The sequence below is a fragment of the Kogia breviceps genome, chromosome 1, assembly GCF_026419965.1.
Source record: "Kogia breviceps isolate mKogBre1 chromosome 1, mKogBre1 haplotype 1, whole genome shotgun sequence".
NCBI lineage: Eukaryota > Metazoa > Chordata > Mammalia > Artiodactyla > Physeteridae > Kogia > Kogia breviceps.
In genome coordinates, this window is record NC_081310.1 from 168,276,038 (window position 1) to 168,294,040 (window position 18,003).

At 45.4% G+C, this 18,003-nt stretch overlaps 1 protein-coding gene and 1 long non-coding RNA gene across 7 annotated transcripts in view; one reads left to right on the top strand and one right to left on the bottom strand.

Annotated features, from left to right (window-relative positions):
- Positions 1–6,709: 6,709 nt before the first annotated feature.
- The window catches only part of HIVEP3 (HIVEP zinc finger 3), a 503,326-nt gene continuing 492,032 nt past the window's right edge, over positions 6,710–18,003 (top strand). For 5 of the 6 annotated variants that reach the window (XM_067010052.1, XM_067010063.1, XM_059046140.2 and 2 more), the window contains exon 1: positions 8,858–9,027. The gene's annotated coding sequence lies outside the window, so the exon portion shown is untranslated. Of the gene's footprint in view, positions 6,757–8,857; positions 9,028–18,003 lie in introns of those variants that run through there. The other variant, XM_067010057.1, reaches the window with a different exon arrangement.
- Positions 7,638–9,187, bottom strand: LOC136792294 (uncharacterized). Its single transcript, XR_010835921.1, has 2 exons — positions 8,935–9,187; positions 7,638–8,631 (listed from the first exon to the last, which is right to left on the bottom strand). It is a non-coding gene; the product is annotated as an uncharacterized lncRNA (long non-coding RNA).

Genomic DNA, 18,003 nt, shown 5'->3' on the forward strand with positions numbered 1-18,003 from the left:
ATCTTAAGTACTAGAGAAGGTCTCATAGATCACGTCAGCCACATAAAGAAGAAACTGACTTGCCCGGGGATGCATTACTAACGTGGCTTGGTCTTCTAATGGCTAGATCAGTGCTCTTTCTGTCTATCACCATAGTTGCAGTAAGTCAGTGCCTGGAAATGCATTTTGTTTTCACATCTGTAACGTTTAAAATGAAATACACACACACACACACACACACACACACACACAGGCACACACACAAGAATTAAGGTGCAGAGAGCACTTCAGTTTTGCAAGAAGCCGTCTGCATTTAATTTGAATGCACCACGTTCTCTGTTTGGAAGGGAGGCCGTAAGGCCACATCCACGTACCAGGGTTCCTAGTTACAAGTAACGGAAACAAGTTCTGGCTAACTTGAGCAGTCAAGGGATTTATTGGAAGGATGTCAGGTGGCTTGAGAATTGAAGTGAGGCTGGCAAACCAGACTCAGAAGATAACCAGAACAAGAGGCCAGGCTATGGCTACCACAGCCAAGGCCACACTCAAGGTCAGTGTGATGGAGATGTTGCCAGGTACAGCTGCCCCTGGACCCTCAATGCCAAAGCCCCACACTCGGTCCACTGCTGCCACCGGTGAACTCTCATCCTTGGGATTGGCTGCTGTGAGTGGTCTCTCACCTGCTTTTGTGTCATTGCATCACTCTCCATGATTTGAAGTCCCAGAAGAAATATCCCATCAGCTAAGCAAGTTAGCAGGTGGTGGTGCGGGTTTTAGAGGGAAAGTCTCTGGCCTTCTCAGACTGTGGATTGGGAGGAAGTTCCCTGCCTATAGTCAAGATTTACAAAGGAGTATTCCACCCGCCCATGACCCACCCCTCGCTTTGAGTTCTCCCCAGATAAGGAGGTGATAGAATGCCGAGTACTCAGAAACAGACAAACGAACAAAAACAACAGAAAATCCATGACATCAGGAGAATCCAGAAAAGGTACCTGGCCCAGACACCTGCTCTCCTCCCCTTCCTGGAGTTAGCATCCTCTACTCATCCTGCTGTCTCCCCCACTTCCCTTCTTCCTCATCAGTCCCGGTGCCCAAGGGAACAGATGCTCCAAGACGGACTCCAAGGTCAAATAAATCTCTTACAGCTCTGTTTACTTCAGTCTCCACCAGATTCACCCTGGAACTCTTTTTTTTTTTTTTTTTTTTTTTGCGGTACGCGGGCCTCTCACTGTTGTGGCCTCTCCCGTTGCGGAGCACAGGCTCCGGACACAGAGGCTCGGCAACCATGGCTCACGGGTCCAGCCGCTCCGCGGCATGTGGGATCCTCCCAGACGGGGGCACGAACCCATGTCCCCTGCATCGGCAGGCAGACTCTCAACCACTGTGCCACCAGGGAAGCCCCCACCCTGGAACTCTTGAGTATCTTCTCTGTCCAATCAGAATAAAGTCCAACTGCCTATTATTTTTATTGTGATAAAATTCACATAACATGAAATTCACCATTTTAGCCAAAAGTATACAACTCAGCAGCATTTATAACACTCACAGTGTTGTGCAACTATCACTGCTGTCTAGTTCCAGAACATTTTCATCACCCCCAAAGGAAACCCCCTACCCATTAAGCAGTCACTCCCCATTCCTGCCTCCCCTGAGCCCCTGGAAACCATTAGTCGGCATTCTTTCTCCATAGACTGACCTATTTTTGGAAATTTCATATAAATGAGATCATACACTATGTAACCACCTTCCTATTCATACTCTACCTCCTTCTGCAACAGGTTCTTCTGACCTGTCTCCCCACTACCTCTGAAACCTCATCTCAGCATAGGACAGGGAATCAGCACTGGTCACTCAACTTTTCCCTGACAACACAGACGGGAGAGGGAAGTCGATGGATCTGAGAAACCCGCAGAAAGACGGTGAGAATCCCCTAGGGAGACAGAAGGTAGTTGGTGTCTCTGTATGATTAACAACCCACACAGAGCAGGCGTGCTGGGTAGAAGCCTAGGGGGGTTAGGCTAGAGGGAAGTCTTAGTTGAGTTGAATTCTTTCTCTCTCCCTGGGCAGGTCACTGCTCACATCTTCATCTCTTCAAGACAGAGAAGCAGCAGGGCCCTAGTAGTTCTGGCTGAGGTTGGACAGTTGTGTCAGGGCAGCAATGGACCGGATGGGGCAGGGAGTGATTCAGAGCAGGTTCAAGCAGTCCTACCTGCCTCTGCGTGTCCCTTCTTTCCCCCACTCTTCCCTCTCTGCCATTGAGGGAAAACACCTGAGCAAAAGCAGTGCCTGGAATTTAAGTACAGGGGTGGTTTTCTGAGGCAGAGGGTTGCCCGGTGGGGAATGTACAGCCCTCAGCTGTATTTGAACGTGGGTTATAGTGCCAGAGGCTCTCCTTTTTCTATACTCTCCACCCCATGCCCCTCCCTGTAACCTAGCTAGAAAGAGCACAAGTTGGGGCTGTGCTAACAGCCATGATTGCTATCTTACTTAGAGCCAAAGTGACCCCCAAAGATAATGGCTTAAAGAATATAGGCATGCATTTCTCTCATACATAACAATTCTGAAATCTGCGGACAGCTCTCCTCCATACTGCCATCCAGGAAAGAAGACTGACAGCACCTCTGTCTTTTTCCACACAGGGCTACTGTAATGAAGATGACTGTAAGTGAAGGGCCAGTAGGCCAGCTGTGATGTGATGCTATGCAAGGCTTGAGCTTACCTGTAGGATGCAGTGTATGCTTTAAACCAGCAGTCAATAGCTGGTGTTGTCTCCATAGCAACAACACATGGGCTAGGAACCAAAGGGAAGAGTTAAGAGTGGCCCTTCTAACAATTACAATGAACACTCCCTTTAACAGAACTTTGGTTTCTTTCTCCATGATCTTGGGTTTGACAGGTTTGGGGTGTTGGTTCTAAGAGAGGTATGTTCCCACTAAGGAATGCAGTCATGGTTCTGATGAATTGGAAACTGAGCTTGTCCCTGGCCACCTGGGGTCTCCTCATGCCACTAAATCAACAAGAAGAGAAGCAGATAACTGTCCTGGCTATCAAGGGGAAATTGGGGGTCTGCTGTGCACTGGGCTGAGAAGACTCTGCTTGGAATCCAAGGGATTCATGGGGCCACTTCTTAGAATTTCCACTCTAATAATAAAGTTCATTGGAAAACTGGTAACCCAATACAGAGAGGACTAGTAAGGGCTCAGTTACCTTGAGACGAAGGTTTGGGTCTTCCCACCAGCTGGTAGAGGGTAAGGTGAACACAGAATGGATAATCAAAGAAGGAAGCCACGATTATGAGCTCTCGCCTCGGGACAGGCTACAGAAGTGGTGACTATAACAGTCATACCAATTTTATGCTAATTGATTCTTTCCCCCTCCCCTTTCCCTATTCTTTACATGAAGAATACTGGTGGTAGCTAACCTCAAAATTTAGAATGCAGGTGGGAGTACACTTTAGATGACATCACCAAGAATAATACGATGGCTGATGACACTTCTGTCTCCTTGTATTTGGGATGAGAATTTCTTTACTAAAAAATGAAAGGCAGTAAATGGAAGCTGGATGGTAAATGGGGTGAAATGAACTGATTATTCTATGTCTATGCTCTATATCCACTCTCTGCCCTCTCTGCTTTATTCTTCCCCCGGGAGGCTGATCCCTGTAAACTGTGTCATCTGGACTCTCTTGTGGTTTTCTGTTCAGATCAGCCAGTGCTGCAACCTGCCTGATCCAGTGTCCATTTCCTGCCCCAGCTCCTGAGCTCCTGAAGGATAGGAACATTATCTTAGTCATCTCTGTATGTAAAGGTGATTTGGTCATAAAATGTTAAATGAATCAATCAAAACTGTGCTGGAAATCTGTCTTTTTCCATGAATCTTGCAAAGTAGAACAAAGAACAAACTTAATTAACAGCATGCTCTTAATTTCCATTTCTAGGAAAGCAACACGGATTCTTTCCACATCGCTTCTTCCCGGGGTTCCCAGTGCCTTCAGGTATGGCCCCAGTGTCTCAATGCAATAACTAACAGGGACCCAGGAAATGCCTTTTTGAATTAGGATGTTGATTACAACTGCATGTCCAAATGCATTATTTTATACAAGCTACATATCCTGTATGTGAAACCTTTCACACATAATTGCTAGTGCAGTATATCAAACAATTTGCTCAACGCTTCAGGCTTCTAAGGTGCTTAATCTCTTTTATTAAGTGGCTTTCCTCAATTAAGTAACAATCCCGATCTCCTTCCTCTAGGCCCTGTTGCTACAGATAAACAAACCTGTGCTCTGGAGTTGCTGGCTAATATATCAGCACTTTCAGCTGATTGAAGGTGGTCAGTGCTGGGAACGCAGATATGAGGGAAGGCTGGCATGTTAAACATATGACTCAGAGGTCAGATCCGGGGAGAGAGAGAAGGCACAGGGGAAGGCTCAGGTCAAAGAGTTCAGGTAGAAGAGGTCAGAATCTGAACAAGGGGTCTAAGGCCATGGGCACCACCAAGAATCATAGATCTTCTAAAGCAGGGCAACCTATGTGCTTCCTTCCCAGATCACCCCTCCCCCAATAACTATTCTCAGAGCGTAGGAACAAGTGGCTGAAGTATAGGGGGAGAGGGTGGACATCAGGGTAACCCCTGGTATAGGCTAAAAATTAAGGATTTTTGTTTGCATTTCTAGTCTCTTTGGTTGGGTTAAATTAGAGAGTCTTATTTTCTTTAGTGTTTACTAGTAAATCATAATGCACTTACATCTTTATAAGTACATTAACCCTTTGGAGACTAACAGAATATGAGAGCGGGAAGAATTCCTAGAGATTATTCATATTACCTTTATTTTATTTATGAGAAAATGGAGGCCCACAGAGATTGTTAAGTGTTATTGTTAGGACAATTTATGTTATAGACAGAAAACTAAACTCCAACAATGTAAGGGATTTATTGGCTCACATAACTGGAAAGTATGGGGTAACAGCTTCAGGTGTGGCTTGATCTAGCTGCCCACTGCTCAACAATGTAACTGAGGTTCTGTTTATTTTCCATTTTCCCATTAAGCCTTTCTCAGGATTCATCCACTGTCTGGCAATCTAGTCTCTATCCTTGTTGTCACATGTGGTCACATTAATTCTAGACCTTACATCATTGATAGGAGCTACAGAAGGAAGAGGAATCTTCTTTTTGTCAGAAGCCCTTGAAAATGTCTTCTCAAATCTCATTGCCTTGACTGGGTTTCATCTCTGCCTTTGAACTAATTTCTGTAACCAAATGGTATAGAATGATTGCTTTAAGTCAATCAGGCCCAACTCCCGGAGTTTGCAGTCAGGTTAAGCAAGACTATATGGATTAGAATGGAGAAAAAGTGGTTTTCCAAAGAAATTTTGTGGTTCTATGGTGGGACAGTGGAGGAATGGATACTGGGGAGTCTGACTGCAAGAATCCAAGGGCAGAGACTTACCCAAGGTCAAGTAGCTGGTCATAGCCAAGTTAAAACTAGAACCCAGCTCTTCTCACTCAGCATCTGCATATGGATGGTTCTATAATCCCTCTTAAGGTAGTACATGTTTCACAATAGACATCAGATGGAACTATGGATTTGCTTGTTATGTTCAATTTATTCTTCTGCTATGATTACAAATAAGCACAAAAACACACTTTGCTATTTAGTCACAGTAATGAGTACAATTGTCTGAGTCACTTAATTTTGCATCTCATTAAGCCATGAAGGCTTTCAGGAGAAATTGAGTAGATTTTAGAGATGAGAACTATATCATTTAAATAAATGTTCTTTAGTCTTACTGAGGTTTTAGCCATCTTCTGGAAAATTTTTTGGAACTGGTATTCAGTTTTGGGGCAACTGTATAGATGCTTTAGAGCTGAACTTCTGCTTTTTATCTTTCTGGGAAAAATCCTTGTTAATGTCCCTCAATGAGAGACACTTATTCAGTGTCTTATTCACCTATTCAGTAACTACAGAGGCAAAGAAGAAGAAAGGAGGGTTCTGAGCACCTGCCATGTGCCAGGCACTGTGCTAAGCGCTAAGGATACGAAAGAGAAGGTTATAGCCCTCCAGGAACTCCAAGTTTAGTGGAAAAGGAAGATAATTAAATGGATAAGTAAAATACTACACCATTAAGTGCAGTAACAGCTGGAAGAATAGGGTGCTTCGAGAACACAAAGGAAGCAGAATATTGGGAACAGGGAAGAGCTAGGGAAGGCTTGCTGAAGGAGGAGAACTCCTTAAAGAATGGTTGAAGTTAGCTGGTGGAAAATAGGGAAGGTTATTCTACCCACAGGGGACTCATGAACGCTGAGGCATGAAATCTTACGGTGAGTTTCCATGAAACTCCAAGTAATTCAGAAGGGCCAGGCAGGGGGTGGGGAGAGAAGACGTGGGAGGGGCAGGCAGGGGCAGGGTCATGAAGCTTGGAGTCTATCCTATGGGTGACAGGATGCCTCTAAACAGTTTTAAGTAGGGAAAGACATGGTTTGTGTCTTAGACATATTACTGTATTCGTTTGGATCTATGGTTGCAGGCAACCCTGGTTAACTTCCAAAAAAGGAATTCACTGGAGAGCTTTGGGATCATTCAGAAAACCGAAGGAAAAGCTGCAGCACCCAGGCTCTGAAAAGAGCTCCCAGGACAGAAATATCAGGAATTGACTGGCAGTCGGGGAAAATCAGGTCCAACCACCTTCTGTTTTTATTTTGCTCTGCGCAGGATTCAAATTCCAGAAGAAGGATGTTGTATTGTCCCAGCTTGAGGGCACACCCAGCCTGAACCAGGTAAAGTCGGCATCTTGATTGGCAGTCTCACCAAGCCTATATCTCACGGGGGAGGGTGGGTTCTTAAAGCAAAATCAGGGCATTGCTCTCATAAGAATGAGGGATACTCACTATGTCAGCTAAAGCAGTGGGTATCCACCTTACCAGCTGTTTGGGAGCTCGATGTGAAGGCGGCAAAAGATGAAGGGAATTGGCAAAAGATGATGGAGTGTGGACTAGCACTGTGGTAGTCGCAATAGAGAAGAACCGTGGGATGTAAGGACATTTATGGGATAAAGATTGGTGGTTGACTCTAGAAGAAAAACAAGGGAAGAATCAAGGATGACTCCCAGGTCCCAGCATGCAGTGATAGATATCACTATTAGAGAGATGGTAGAGCAGGGGGAGGGAAGGTGACAAATTGCTTAGGGCACGCTGAGTTTGAGAAACCTGTGGGACATCAGGTGGATGTAATAATTTGAAACACAGTAACTGAACTCATGGACGTGGCTGATAGAACCTAGGAAGGATTTGGGGAGGAGCCATGGAAAACATCAATATTTAAAATAAGTTTGCCAAGGAAATGAAGGTCAAAAGACAGAAAGAATGGAGAGAAGGGGGAGAACCAGGAATGTTCAGGGTCATAGAAAGCCGCAGGATTAAGGGAGACATCAGTTTTGAGCTCTAGTGCAGACAGAAGTCACATTCTAGGGAACTAATATATATATGGGAGATGAGGAAGTAGAAGTAAAAACATGCAGACCACACTTGCAAGAATCTTGGATGAGAAGGGCTGGGAAAGTGCATGGTAACTGGAAAGGGTACAGCCTCAAGGGAGTTAGGTGTGGTTTTTTAAAAATTGTAGCTTGATTAAAAAAAATTGAGATATAATTCACATACCATACAATTCACTCTTAAAATGTATTACTCAGTGGTTTTTAGTATATCCACAAAGTTGTGCAATCATCACTCCTATCTAATTCCAGAACATTTTCATCACCCCAGAAGAAACCCCATGCCCATTAGCCATCACTTTCCATTCTCCCTTCCCCCAGCCCTTGGCAACCACCAACCTATTTCCTGTCTATATAGATTTGCCTATTCTGGACATTTCATACAAGTGGAGTTATATACAATATGATCTTTTGTGCCTGGCTTCTTTCACTTAAGTTTTCAATGTTCGTCCATATAATACCATGGATCAGTACTTCAGTCCTTTTCATAGCCCAATGAAATTCCATTGTATGGATAAACCATAATTTGTTTATTCATTCATCAAACGATGGACATTCGATTATTTCCAATTTTGGGCCATTATGAATATGCTACGACATTTGTGTACAAGTTTTTGTGTAGATATGTTTCCCTTGAGTAATACTTAGGAGTGGAATTTATGGGTCTCAGTTGATTCTTTTTGGGAGAGTCTTGGTCTTATTTACAGGCTGAGGGTGGCGGGAACCGCAGAGGGAGCGGTGAGATATACAGGGGTGGGGGGGTGGGGAGAAGGAAGTAGGCGCCGGAGAGAGGCTACTTTCTTCAACATCCCTCACTTCCTCTGTCGGCACAACCTTAATGCCCTAACCTCGCTTCACAACTACTGGACCTTCTGCACACCCAGCACACTTGTTGACCAGGGAGCGAATCCAGCGCGTGGATAAAGAACCCTTAGACCTGTCGCAGATACGTCCGGGCCAGCGGTTCGTTTTCTGTTGCAGTTCCTAGTTTCGCGGTCTCCTGTGGTTAGAGCTTGGCCCATTCCGGTTTGACTTTTTTTCCCGCAGATTCGTTCACAGGTGAATAAAGACAATTCACCGTGGAGTCTGAGTCTGACTCCTGGTTCTTCAGGTCACCCAAGGCTCTCAGTCGTTCCGGATAAGGAAGGATGCCCAATACCAGCTGTAGGGGACCCAGAACGCCAGCACTCAGCACTTATGCGTTGCCCATCGCAGCCACCGCGCACGCGCTGCTTCGCCGCCAAGGAGGGGGTGGGGAGTGGGCGGGGCGGTTATCTCCCGGACCAATCGGAAGCGAGGATCCCCGCCCCCCCCGGGCCGGTGGACCGAGCTTGACCCCGGCGGTGGGCGGAGGAGGCGGGGCCAGCCGTGCGGCCGCGGAGGGGGCGGGGCCCAGGGCCTGGAGGCGGGGCCTGGGGCTGTCAGTCCCGCGCCCGCCGCTGCCGCCGCCGCCGCGGTTCCTTACATGTCGTGGCCCCGGTGTCTGCCGGCGCTGCCGACCGCCGTCCGTCGCCCCGGCATCCCGAGCCGCCTCCCGCCGTGCTGGCCCGGCGCGCAGGTAAGGCCGGCCGCGCTGCCGAGCCGTCGCGTCCCCCTACTCGGCAGCGGTCCGCCGCGCGGGCGCCCCCTCCGGGCTGTGTCAGCGCCGCGGCTCCCCTTGCCTCCCGGGGGCGGTCCCGGGGGGCGGGACGACCGTCCTCCCCATCCCCCCCACACCTTCGGGCGCCGCGCCTGCAGCCAGGTCCCCGGGCCGCGCCTCCGCATCCCGGCGTGGGGCTGCTCCCGAGCACCCCCCTCTCGGGCCGATTACACAATCGCTGGGGCTGGGGGCAGGGGCCCCTCCCGAGCCTCGGCCCCACACCTGTCCCCGTGCCGCGCTCCCAGGCAGAGGACAGACAACCAGCGCGACAGCGGGGGCCCGGAAAGTTTCACTTTGTGGTCCGGGTTTGTTGACATCTGAGAGATGGGGAGAGATGGAGGCTGAGCTGCGAGGATGCGCCTTGCGAGCAGCGTTGCCTTTGCCCCGGGGTGGCCCTGGTCCAGGTTTCCTTTCCAGAAGTCCTGCCGAGAGCCTTGCTCTGGGCTGGAGGCTGCTGCAAGGCACACGGGTCTCTCCGCCTGTACGTTAGCGAGCCTAGCCCCTAGCTTGAAGCATTCTGGGGAAAGCTCAGCCCCTCGCTCTTCCCCCTTTCCTAATTGAGCATTGACAGAACGTGTAGACGAATTTACTTAGCATTTCCCTGACACTTTATATTTGTGAGGCGCGTTGCCATCCCTGATTAGTTAATTAACAAGGTGGGAAAGCAAAATAGATCCTGAAACGCATGGCTAATGCCTTTAGTCTAGCAACTCTGAGAACCACTGAGAGCTTTAGGCTGTTGGCGGTGAGAGATGCTTTTGGCCGAGGTGCTGCCGGTAGAGCTATTCAGTGTCTTCTGGTTGCCTGAGAAGGCTTTGGTGATAATGGCAAGGCTTCTCTGCCTCTCCCTGCTTATACTGTTTATTAAGGGTCGCTAATCTATGGTGGGTTATTTGGATTTCTTCACTTAAGCAGAGGAGGAATTAGAAGTGTTGCTGACAAAGCAGTTAAGGAAAACAAACAAACAAACAAACCCCCCAAACCCTGAGGTTCAAATAAGTTTGGATAGTTGTCTGCTTTACCAGGTTGCCCCTCCTGTGCAGAAAAGCTTAGCTTTTCCTGTTCTCTCCTTATCTTCCTGGTAGGACTGTATCCATCTGGGCTGGCGTTACTGGTTCTGCATTTAGTCCATAGACCTCTTGCTGCCTGTGGTTTACAGACCTGCCTAGGGACATCCTCTAAGGGTGGGCTTAATTAGCACTTTTTTCTGCCCATTAAGCAATACAGCTTGAAATCTCTTGTAATCAGGCACTGTTGTAGTGTTGAATCTTTAATAATGTCTAATTCATTTTAATAGTGTTTCTATAATAATCTTTCTATTAGTATGCCAGTTCTGCAACACCAGTACTTTTAGTATAGAAGCAGCAATTTACTCGAAATATTATCATGGCAAAAACAATTCTTCAACAGTTTTGCAGCCTACTTTACTTAGATAATTACTGCTAGAGGCTGTTAAGGTTTTTTATTCTTTGGTGCGGTAGGTGTTACAATGCTTTTGATCTATGAGGTCATTATGAGGTCATTCCTACTTGTAGAAATGATTTCAGTCACGGTGTCACTTAAATATTTTGTGGACTAATAGCATGTGAGTTTTCCCCACATGCTGATTTCTTTTTGAACAAGGAACTGAGTTAACAAGATTTACTTTTGATTTGCCAGCTTAAATTTTAAGAAGGATGATATTTACTGTATTTTGGGGACGATATTAGTACTATGATAATGATTTTATTAGCATAGGTATCAGGCATTGTTTTGGGTGCCTTATAGATGTTAACTTCTCTAATTCTCAAACAATCCTATAAGGGAGGTACTATCATTACCCCAATTTCAGACAATGAAATTGAGGCCCAGTTGATCGACTCAGGTCACATAGTAAAGTAAACGACAGCTAGATCCTAACATAGGCAGCCTGAGTTCAGAGTCCAAGTACTTAACCACTGTGCTATCCTGCCTCTGTAGGTTATTATTTTTTTTCCAGCAAGTATTTATTTCTACCTGCTGCCTGCATACACCCTGCACTGTGGGGTGAAGAGCACTTACAGTGTAATAACGAACACTGTGCTAAGAGTTCTTATTCTGGCCTTAACTCTGTCACCAACTAATCTGTGATTTTGAGGAGGGTAGCTGATCTCCCTGCCTCCCATTTCCTCATTCGTGGAATAATAGCAATTGAAGCAGATGAACTAACTAGCCTTAACCTCCTGGGGAGCTGGAGAGATGAGTCAATGCATGTAAGAAGTAAATGTCCTCCTCCCTAAGGCACAGTATAAGATCAAGTATCAGATGAGTGGGGTGTGTGCGCATGCGTATGTGTATGTGTCATGGAGAAGGACTGGAGGGCACACGATGTATGCTTGCCAGTGGCCACCATGCACTGCACCATGGGAGTGCAGTGGTCAAGAGACTTTATCTTAAATATTTCAGTATTGTTTTATTCTTTTGCCACCAGCATCATTCCTTTGTAATTAAACAAATAAAAGACAAGCAGAAAAGAAGTCATGCTGTGGAAGTGGGGTAATCATGTGCTGGACAATGCAGGAGCATTTGTGGAGGACCATTTGGCATCACTTTGCAGGAGGCTTGGGGTCAGATGATGGCAGGACCTGGATGGCAGGACCTGAATGGCGGATCCAGGAGTTCCCAGCATCGTGGCAAGTCAGGGTTGAAAGGAAACCTTAAGGTCACTGCATCTAACAGCCTCCACCCCCTTCTGCCTTCACCATCTATACAATGGATGAATCCCCCCTGTGTGCGTACCTGTTTCACTCAGTGCTTATCCTGCTACCGCTCAGACACCTCCTGAGCCATCCATTTGGTGTGTTTCACAAATCTGTGCACAGAAGAAGCTGGGATTGTATCCAGTGATAGGGAACAAGAAACCACAGAAGGATCCTGGGCCCCTCTGGATTGTGCTCTTGAAAGATCAACATCTGTGTGAAACCTGGATTAGAGGAGAAACTGTAAACCAGGGAGACAAGTTAGGAGGCCTTGGCCAGAATCTAGGATTGAGGGGATCCAGACTGAGACAGGTGGTGGCCTGGGATTGCAGAAGTAATGGACCCCAAGAGACAGAATCCCCTGCACCCAGCATCTGCCTGTCCACAAGCATCAGAGAGGAGGAACATGTCAACATCTCTCTGGGGTCGGGGGGGTGTTGGGAGTGGAGCTGGGAAGTCCAGTGCTGTGGGGAGGAGAGACAGCTTTGTATGTATATCTCCCAAAGCTGAACAGCAGACTGTGGCTAGTGTAAGCCCTGTGCAGACTGGAAAGCAGATTTTCTTTCTTTTCAAGAGGGGGAGTGTACCATGGGAAACGCCCTCTGCCTAACGAAGAAATAGAATAGTATTTCTCCTTGGGTGTTGTAACCGCTCACACTGCTTTTTTAGCCTTGTGTTTTGCTTCTTGGCCATGATGGGAATCTGGTGGTGTTTGAAGCCATACCAGGAGGACATGATGCTTTCTTCTGATTTCACTGGGAAATCTTCTTTGGGGGCTTCTGTTCTCCAGTGATACCTGTTGAGTGTGTGCTGTAGAGCCACCACACCTCATGGGGAGTGCTCAGAGAGGCATCGGAGTTTTTCTTTCCAATGCAAATTGCATGGCACTTCAGAGAAGGCTTGGCATAAAATGGTTACCACATTGACTGGAGAACAGGATAATTTGGAGGAAACAAATAAGATTTACACAGGAAGCCACAAAGACAGAAGAAATAGTTGCGAGCATTATAAGTTCATTTTTCTCTTGTTCCTTTATATGTTTATGGCTTAGGATGCGACATTTCTTCAGTTCTGTATTCATATTTACAAATTTATAAGTTGAAATACTTTGTCTAATAGTGTATGTGGAAATAAACTGTATAATCTCATTTTTTTTTTGCCAGGACAATATTGGCCTTGGTTTTCCACTATCTTTTAGACTAGTGGTTTTCAACCAGGGGCGATTTCGCCTCCTAGGGAACACTTGGCAATGTCTGGAGACATTTTTGGTTGTTGCGACTGGGGACAACATACCTGCTACCGGCATCCAGTGGGTAGAGACTAAGGAAGCTGCTGAACATCCCACAATGCACAGGATGGCCCCCCAAACAAGGAATTGTTCAGACTGAAATGCTCATAGGGTTGAGGATGAAAAACTCCACTTTAGATGTTAAAAAAATTTCTTATTAGGAGCATATTGAGGCTAGAGGGAAGAGGAAGAAGGAAATATAAAGTGTTCCTTGAGTCCTTGCAAGTGATAACAGCACCCTCCTTTCTGACAGGCAGGAGGGAGAAGCAGCTAAACAAGCCTCCGGAACACAGGCGTTTGTCTGCCCCCCAGGAGCTATTTCCATAACTGGATTGCTCAACACGGTAGTTTGGAACAGGAAGTAGAGGCCCTTGGAGTGGGAGGAGGCTGTCAGGGTAATTTGTGGAGGCACAAGGGTTTATAGGCCAAGAAGGGAAGCTGGGTCCTGCCAGAATAATTCTGAAAAGTTCTAGGAAATTTTTCTAAAGGTGGTTTTGTTGAGGACACCGCGAGTAATGCTTCAAAGACACAATCTCTGTCCGGGGAGTACAGGAACCCTGTAGGCTGTCGATCTGAGCACTTCCCAGATTCTTCCGTGTCTCGACACAGAGTGGAGAGTGAAGAGCGCTTGGTTTTGTTTTCAGGTTGTAGCTGTGTCCTCCTGCAACCTTTCTTTCAAAACTTTTATATTATGGAAAATTTTATCATGCCTTTCTATGGTGAGGGCGACTCCTAGTCTATTAATAAGAGTTATCTACTCTGTGCCTCTATTATGCACCAAGCACTTTACTTGTATTGATTCCATTCCTTAGAACCTTTCTAGGTAGGAATTAGTATTCCCAGGTTGCAGATGAGAAAACTGAGTTTTGGAGAAGTTAAGGAAAGCTAAGAGGTAGCATTGGGTTTTAACCCAGTTTGTTTGAGTCCAAAGCCCCAATTCTTTCCATTAAGCCTTGTCTCTCATGGGTAAAATTGGTGGGAGTTTGTACCAGGACTGGTAGAGAAGATGAAGGCAGGTGCTGTGAAAGGGGACCGAGAGTTCTGGTTCCCCCAGCTAATGAAATCTTCATATTGAACCCCCTGGGAAACATTGCTTTTGAGGGTGATAAATAACCTGTGTCCTATTTTTGAGCTGACTGTATAAAACAGAATTGCACACCGGTAGCCCTGAACCAAATTTGGTTAGCAGATGTGTTTTATTTGGTCTGCACAGTGTTATATTTTTTAAAAATTGGATTAGTTGAGGGCTTCTCTGGTGGCGCAGTGGCTGAGAGTCCACCTGCTGATGCAGCGGACACGGGTTCATGCCTCGGTCCGGGAAGATCCCACGTGCCGCAGAACGGCTAGGCCCGTGAGCCATGGCCGCTGAGCCTGCGCGTCCGGAGCCTGTGCTCCGCAACGGGAGAGGCCACAACAGTGAGAGGCCCGCATACCGCAAAAAAAAAAAAAAAAAAAAAAATTGGATTAGTTGAAAGTGGAAGATTTCACACTACAATTTCCAAATTGCCAAATTTCTTGGTTTCTCTTGAACCATCAGAAGGTCTGGCAACGCTGGGTCCACATTCCTCCTTGTCAGTAGTTAGTTATAGTAGCCACCCCTCTTTGGATGTAGCAGAGACTCCCTAGTTTGCCATCTTTACCATTCTGCCCTCTTCACTCATTTATATCACTTGCCAGGACTCTGAAGGCATTTGTTAGAGGCACCCTTGTAGAACTCACACCTGTTCTCTCTGCCAGTGTCAGGGATGTGTTAGTGGAGGCTTGTTCTGTATCTGAATTAAAGATCTCCAGCATCTTTCCCATTTGTAAAGAGCCTGGAGAGGGTGACTCTACCTGGCATGTGAACAGACCCCACCCACCGTCTATCCCCCAACAATGGCTAATTGGACTCTGGAAGGGTTCTTGGACTAAGGCAGACCAATCTGATATTTGGTATTTAGACACCAAGCTGAGGAACCTCAGGTGGGAAGGACTTGTAGACTCAGGCTGAAAACGGTGATGTTGGAGGTGGCTGAGTGAGCAGAGAAGCTGGACGGCAAGTAGTGAGAGACAGTGTGGCAGCAGAGATGGAGGAGCTGCCCAGTCTCTGCTTTCACTGTACTTCCTGCAATTGGGTTCCTCTGTAGCCACAGCATTCATTCAGTGACATTTATTGTGCACTTACTATAACGCCAAGCACCATTTAGATGCTTGTGATATATCAGTGAACAAAAACAGACAAAGGCCCCGTTCTCATAGAGCTTATATCTTGGTGGGGGAAAGCAAACAATGACAAACAAAGAAGCAAGTAAGTATAAAATATGTAAGGTGGTGATAAGTGCCAAGACGAGAAATAAACTGGGTAAGGAGACGTGGAGTGGATGTGCGAGGTAGTGATGCTGTGTGAGAGAGTTGTTCAAGGAAGACCTCCCGACATAGAGATATTTGAGCAGAGATGTGAATGAAGTGAGGAGTGAGCCATGAGGGAACCTAGGGGTGGAGCAGTTTAGCAAGTGCAAAGGTCCTGAGGTGGGAGTATGCTTGACCTGTTTGGAGAACAACAAGGAGGATATGGTGGCTAGAATGCAACAATCATGGGAGAAGGGGAGGGGGAAGGAATTAGAACCTCACAGCTATGCTAAAGACTTTGGATTTTATTCTAGTGACGTAGGAAGCCATTGGAAGATTTTGAGCATAGGTGGCATGATCTGGCTTATGTCTTAAAAATGTAAATATTGCTGTTTACAATGGCCAAGACATGGAAGCAACCTAAATGTTCATTGGCAGATGAATGGATAAAGAAGATGTGGTACATATATACAATGGAATATTACTCAGTCATAAAAAATAATGAAATAATGCCATTTGCAGCAACATGGATGGACCTAGAGATTATCATACTAAGTGAACTCAGTCAGAAAGAGAAAGACAAATACCATATTTTATCACTTATATGTGGAATCTAAAATATGACAAAAATGAACTTATTTATAAAACAGAAACAGACTCATAATCGTAGAAAGCACACTTATGGTTACCAAAGGGGAACAGGAGTGAGGGGAGGGATAAATTAGGAGTTTGGGATTAGCAGATACAAACTACTATATATAAAATGGATAAACAACAAGGCCCTACTGTATAGCACAGGGAACTATATTCAATATCTTGTAATAACCTATAATGGAAAAGAATCTGAAAAAGGATATATATATATATATATATATATATATATATATTCTCAGTATAACAGAATCACTTTGTTGTACACCTGAAACTAACATAACATTGTAAATCAATTATACTTCAATTAAAAAAATAAATGTAAATGCTGTATGGGAATAGACTGCAAGGCAGCTAAAGTGTATTCAGGACAACTAATTAGGAGGCTATGCAATAGTCCAGATAAAATACAATGGTGGCTAGGACTAGGGTAGAGATTGAGGTGGTGAGAAGTGGACAAGATCTGAATATATTTTGAAGGTGGAGTTGACAGGAATTAATGATGTATTTTTGTACTGGATATGAGAGAGAGGAGTCACGATGATTCCAACCTTTGTGTATAAACATTATTGCAATAGTTGGCATTTCCCCCTCTCTTCCTTGAAAGTATTTAGAAACAACAAGGAAGGTGAAAAAATAATAATGAAAATTTTGCAAACCCCATTTCCAGCAAAATTAGGAGAGAAATTTAATCTGTAGACTTCAAAATGTGTGTTAAGACTGTCCCAAATAGATGAGATCAGGTAGAAGCCACGCGGGGAGAACTGAAGGGAGGCAGCACAGAGATGGCAAGAGACATCAACAGCAGTAGATCTTAGAAAGTACCAGAAAAGTCATATTCTTTAAGGTGAAAAGTGCACCCTGATGTGAAAAAGCTATATCCCTTGCTTATAGCAATTGTTGTGAAAACAGGATGTACAGCTGGTAGAAGAAACCCTCCTGGCATAGTTTGATTCAAAGTTGCGAAAGAAGAAGGGTTGTATAAAGACTCACATAGGCAAGCTGCCATACATGTAGGAAGTATTCTGTCTCTTTGGCAGCAAGGAAAAAAGAGAGTCTTTGGGTTGTAAAATACTTCAAGGAATGAAATATTTTAAAAAGAGGTAAATAAGTGGGTAAATGTAAATGTAGGAAATATTGGCTTTAAGGTAGTTCCAGGTTGCTGGTGTTCCCTGCCCGCTCCCCTCCCCTGATACCTGGCAGAATCAAAGATGAATCTTCTCTAAAGGAAAGCATCTTCCTAATTTTCCAGGGCCAATGAGCAGTACAGTCAGAAAGAACAAAGCACACGAGGAAACAAAACATGATGAGAGAACTAGCAGATGTAACTGATAGAAAGGAAAAAAAAGACTCACAAATTCTTTAGGTATTTAATCAGAGTCAAATAACTATGTTTATTATGTTCATAGAAATAAAAGCAAGCTTGTAAATATTTTCAGGGAATGGGTAACAGTTAAAAGCAACTTGGCAGGTTTGAAAAAGACCAAATAGAACTTCTAGAAATGAAAATATAAAACTGAAATTTAAAAACTTAGTGGATTACCATTAGATAAAATCAAAGAGAGATTAGTGAATTAATTGGATGATACATTATAAGAAATTATCCAAAATGCTGCATAGGGAGACAAAAATACAGAAAATGTGGAAGAGAGGTTGAAAGACATGGAGGACAGATCAACTATACTTCAAACAAATTTTTTTTTTTTTTTTTTTTTTTTTTTATGGTACGTGGGCCTCTCATTGTTGTGGCCTCTCCCGTTGCGGAGCACAGGCTCCGGACGCACAGGCTCAGCGGCCATGGCTCACGGGCCCGGTAGCTCCGTGGCATGTGGGATCTTCCCGGACCGGGGCACGAACCCGTGTCCCCTGCATCGGCAGGCGGATTCTCAACCACTGCGCCACCAGGAAAGC